The following is a 5,247-nucleotide window of genomic DNA, read 5'->3' as shown; positions in this document are numbered from 1 at the left end:
GGGAAAAAAAAGGAAAAAAAAAAAAACCATCGGGGCTTAATCCCGAGAGCCAGTGCCGGGAGGGAGGGAGGGAGAGGGGGTGGCCGGGAAAACGTGACCAGGGGGACAATGAGGGCCGGGGCCGCCCTTTGTGTGGGGACGGGGTCGGAGGCCGGGGGAGATGCCGAGGGTCCCGTCTCTCCGCACACACACGCTCGCCCGCTCCTTCCCGCCGTCCGAACTCCCTCAATTCCCTCCACGATGCACCCACTTCTCCTTTGTAACACAAAGGCGAGATCCCCGGGAGCGGAGGGGGAAGGCAGTGCCCGTGCCCCAGAGAAGCTGGACGCGGGACTAAGAGGGGCGTTTTGCTCCACTGACCTCGCGATCCTCCTCCTCCTCCTCCTCCTCCTCACCCACCGCCCCCCTTTCCGCAGTGAAAATGTGGCTCAGGGGGATATGCTGCTCTCCAGCTCCTCGGGAGAGAGATGCTGAGCACCTAAGCCCCGCTCTCCTCTGCGAGCAGCTTTCCAGGAACATCAGGGGAAGAGATTAAAAGAGGATTTAAAAAAAAAAATTAAAAATGAGGGGGGCACACAAGAGCGTAGGAGACCGAGCACATGCTTCTCCCAGCTCTAGAAAAGCCGGTGGCTGAAGGGAAAGGTCCGTTCTGGTAGCTCCTACCACACGGGCGCTTTGTGTACTTAACATCCGTACGGAGCAGCTTCCTCCTGTCTCCCTCCCTAGCCCAAGGTGCGGCTCTGCCTTCCCAGCCGTCCAAACTACCAGTACGAAACACTTCTGCAAGGGCTCCCACCCCAAAGTCTTCTATTCCTTAGTTTTCTTTGTTCTCCTCTTTGCACTGGATATTTGTGTGTGTGTGTGTGTGTGTGTGTGTGTGTGTGTGTCTGAGTCCCCGAGCATCCCTCCTTCTCCTCTCCCTCTTGCGTGTCGTTGAACTTACCCCAGGTTGTTTAAATTCACCAATCATCGCTTATTCCCTCCCGTTTAAGATTTGCAGTTCAAACTCTTTGTTGGTACAGCAGTAAAACAATTGTTATAAATCTCACACTAGGTGTTTGCTGCCAAACATAGGTAAAGAAAACGGGAGGGAAAAAGGGGGGAAAAAAGTACAAAAAACCAACCCGTAATAAAAGAGTTATAGTTACCTTAAAAGGTAGCGTATTGCAGAGATCGCAAAAAATCACAGCGTGGTGGCTGGGCTAGTCCAGAGATCCCAGTGGCCGCATGAAAGAGTAAATCCCCTCGTTAGTGCTGGAAGGAACCGGTGGATCCGGGGTCTCCCCTTCTCCCAGAGCTCGGTCTCCCCTCCTTCCCTCCCCTCCCGCCGGCAAGCACCTGACTCCGGGCTTCGGAGCCGGGACCGAGCTGTGGGCAAAGGGAGCTCGCCTGCAAGTTCAAATGCGAGCCTCAGCCACCCATCATTATTATAGCGTTGTACCGTCAGCGCTGCAGAGGAGGGGCGCTGGCTCGGGGAGAGGAGGGTTCACAAGCTCTGCGAGAGCCTCCCTGCAATTTCCAAAGCTCCCGCAGCTGCTGGGCGCAGGAGAGCCCCCAGCGCCCGCCTGCGCCGAGCGGGGCCCCCCTCTCGGCCCCCTCGGGGCGCTCCCCGCACCCCAGACCCGCAGCGGGACCCGCAGCCCGGTGCGGCGGGACAGGCACCAGCCCTCCGGAGAGGGTGCACAGGGTGCATTGTTCCCCAATTAAACAATTAACTGGGAAGAGAATGCCTCTACCCCGGCTCCCGAAGCCGACTGAAATGGGGGAAAGCGACTGGGACCAAAATCCTTTTTTTTTCCCTTTGCCTCCCCAGTCCCAGTGGAGGTTGCAATAAAAGAATATATTGGTGCTGGCTCCAAACTTCCTCTGCTGATGAGAATTCACAGGCAGCCTTACATCGGCAGCCTCCCGAGCCAAGCTTCTCCACCCTAGCTTTACGCATCTCCAGCCACTTTTCTTTCTTCTTTTTTTTTTTTTTTTTTTTTTTTTTTAAGATTAGACTCTGCATTTGCTGTCCAAACCTCTCAGAGATGAAGTCATAAGCAGAACTCTAAACCACCCTTTTACAAGGGAGTTTCAGCAGTTAATAAAGGGTCTTCTGTGCTCTTCAGACAGCTCCTGTCCCAAAATGTTCCTATCTCAGTCTGTGGGAGATGCTTAAGACACCCTCTCAAAATGCTGGCAAGAGCGGTGCCTGTGGTGTGCTCTTTCTCAGACCACTGAATGCCTCAAGCCCCCCTCCCCCAGGAAGGTGTAAAGCCCACATCAGAAAAGAAAAGCCTGGAGGAATAGGTATCTGATCACACTGCTCTGGGCACATTTTTGGCAGCCCCAGGTACGACCGGAAGAGGCAGAGGAGGAGTTTTCCTTCAGAGCCTCTTGCTGTTAGTGTTCCAGATGGTCTGTCCCCAGAGTTACGCTGACAGTGGATTTCAGACAAGCCCAAAGCCCTCATTTCCAAAGATAGACCTCCATTCTAAATTGGAAGAGTGGCAGGTGGAAGAGATGACAGACAAACAGGGGGAAATGGAGACCTGGAAGCTTAAACCAGACCAGGTCTGTGTGAGCTGTGGCCTGGAGTTGGAGTGCTGGGTGAAATGCTTATCTCACCTTGCAAAGCTTGTTGATCTTTCTTCCCTAAATAGGGCGAACCCCCAACTGGTTTCTTGGGGTGCTGGAGAGAGGCTGCTCCCCTTCTCCCATGTGAACACAGTGTGCAGGGGCCCTCTCACCACTGCCAGCCCCCACCAGCACCAGTCTCTCCAATACCCCATGCATGGAGAAGTACCTAAATGGCACATGTTCCTCCTGTGCCCTGGACTTGCCCCATGTTGGGATGCAGGTTTCTCAATCCTTGAACCTTGTGTGGTGGAAGAACTGACAGAAATACAACTCTGTGCTTTCAAACAGGAACTATAAAGAGTTGCAGGCATATTATTGAGGGGGTTTGATGTAATTTCACACAAAAGCTTTGCAGTTCCTGTTTTTGCCAGCCTGGCCTTCTCTGCCTTGCCATGTGCAGTCTCACTGCTGAGATGATACACACTTCCTCTGCAAAATGTTGTGACTAAAGGAGAACACTTTACATTGAATGTCTCCCACATTGATTCAAAAAAGCCTCTTTTGCTCTTCCAAACATAAGAGGGTTGTGTGAGACACACGATTAGGGCACTGTTCCCTCTCCATACACAGTCTTAGCCTCTTCAGGCTGCAGACAAGCCCTTTGAGGATATGTGCATAAGGCAGGAATCTCTCTGGACTTGTCCTGTCCTTTTCACCAATTCTCTTTTCTGGATGAAGAAGTGGGAGACCAACCTGCCACCATCCTAATCATCTGGAAAGGAGGACAGGACATACCTCACAGCGTTGGGTATCTCCTTATCTCCAGACCACCCTCAAAGACAAATGATGAACTTGTAAATGTCCAGGCATCACAGTCAAACTGAAGTTGCCCCTCTATCCTTCACCATCCACTCCCACTTTCCAGCTTTAAATAATCATAGAATCAGCTGGCTTGGAAAGGATCTCTGAGGTCATCAAGTCCAACCCTTGATCCAACACTGCCATGGTTACTAGACCATGGCACTGAGTGTCACATCCAGTCTCATCTTAAAAACCTCCAGGGATGGAGAATCCACCACTTCCCTGGGCAGCCCATTCCAGTGCCTGATTACTCTCTCTGTAAAGAATTTTGTCTTAATATCCAACCTAAGCCTCCCCTGGCAGAGCTTAAGACTGTGCCCTCTTGTCTTACTGATAGCTGCCTGGGAAAAGGGACCAACCCCCACCTGGCTACAACCTCCTTTCAGGGAGTTGTAGCGAGTGATGAGGTCTCCCCTGAGACTCCTCTTCTCCAGGCTAAACAACCCCAGCTCCCTCAGCCTCTCCTCCTAGAACTTGTGCTCGAGTCCCTTCACCAGCCTTATTGTTCTCTGGACCTCATCTGTCCTCACTCATTCCCTGCCTTGGCTTCAGGCAGAAGGGGTGACACCTGATGGAGCAGGAGCCACCTCTGCAGCCCTGGTCTTGCTTCTCCATCATCTCTTCATTCTTGTCCACTGGAGATGAAACAACTGCTCCTGGTAAAGAATGTGAAGGGGTGATTCTGCTGCCCCAACCTTTGGAGATCCATGCTCTGCTGAAGAGCATCTCCTTACAGTCATGACTGCCCTGGGTGCCAGCAAGACAACCCCGAGAGTGTAAGTTGGACCTGTCTCTTCCCATCGGGACACTCGCTGTGCTGAGGGTCCAGCTGAATTGCTGACCAACCCTCCTGGGGAGGAGGAGACAGTAGGACCAGAAATTTGTGGAGGGGGTAAGGCGGGATGGTGGGGGTGCTCTCTGCCTACCGACAACTATAGGCACCACCAAGAAGCAAAAAAGCAACGAAGAGCTAACCCCGGGGCTAACTCAGCCTTGCTACTGGCACATCTTTCTTTTGTCTTTTTTTTTTTTTTTTAATTTTATTTTCCCACTATGAGAAAGAAAATAGAATATTTTTCTAAAAAGAAAAGACCCTTCAGCCCTTCTCCTTCCTCTCCCACCCCACGCCTGACGGAGCCCTGATGCAAACCGACTGGCCAAAGCTGCTCGATCTCGGAGCTGGGAAGAAAGCAGAGGATGCAGAAACCACCCCCTTCCCTCCTTCCCATCCTATCCCGTCCCCTCCCCCCCCCCCCCCGCCTTCCTCCTCCTCCTCTTCCTCCTCTCCTCCCAGAGGAGTTCCTGAAGCCCTCGGAACCCCGGGGCTCCGGAGCTGGAGGCACCTTCCCAGAGGGGAAAAGTGAGTGGGGCACAAGGAGAGGAGGCAGACGGGGAGCTGTGTGCTTCCCCCGCGTCCCCCATCCATTCACTTCGCGGTGGGATGAGGGTTTCTGGGCGGGGGGGAGACTTGGGGACGGAGGGAGCGAAGGTGGTAGCGAGGATCCCCTTTCCCTGTGCTAACCCACTCCAGTGGGTTACACCGGGAACCCTCGGGGCTCTCAAGAATGGCTGGGGAAAGTGAAGAGCTGATCAAGCTGCAAAAACAGACCTCTGCAACCCCTCGGTGTTTTCATCCCACTTTATTTAACTCTCCCTGTCTTCCTCTGGAGCCAGTGTTTCTGCACTGAACCAAGAAACTGTCTAGAAAGGGGATCTTCTTTCCTCGTCTTGGAGAGACCACTCAGGCTGCCTCCACGGATTATGTTAGAGGCCTGAAACATTGTCTGACTTACTGTGAATGTCAGATATTTTACTTTGTAAATA

At 52.9% G+C, this 5,247-nt stretch overlaps 1 protein-coding gene across 4 annotated transcripts in view; it reads right to left on the bottom strand.

Moving 5' to 3' along the window:
- Nucleotides 1–2,350, bottom strand: part of VCAN (versican) — a 97,451-nt gene extending 95,101 nt beyond the window's left edge. For 3 of the 4 annotated variants that reach the window (XM_027881257.1, XM_027881272.1, XM_027881281.1), the window contains exon 1: nt 1,149–1,412. The gene's annotated coding sequence lies outside the window, so the exon portion shown is untranslated. Of the gene's footprint in view, nt 1–1,148; nt 1,413–2,339 lie in introns of those variants that run through there. The other variant, XM_027881263.1, reaches the window with a different exon arrangement.
- Nucleotides 2,351–5,247: the final 2,897 nt, after the last annotated feature.

Source organism: Empidonax traillii, unplaced genomic scaffold (assembly GCF_003031625.1).
Source record: "Empidonax traillii isolate 1590-97213 ecotype Southwest subspecies unplaced genomic scaffold, ASM303162v1 scaffold6:size4315531, whole genome shotgun sequence".
NCBI classification, from domain to species: domain Eukaryota; kingdom Metazoa; phylum Chordata; class Aves; order Passeriformes; family Tyrannidae; genus Empidonax; species Empidonax traillii.
This window is presented reverse-complemented; position numbering and strand designations above follow the sequence as displayed.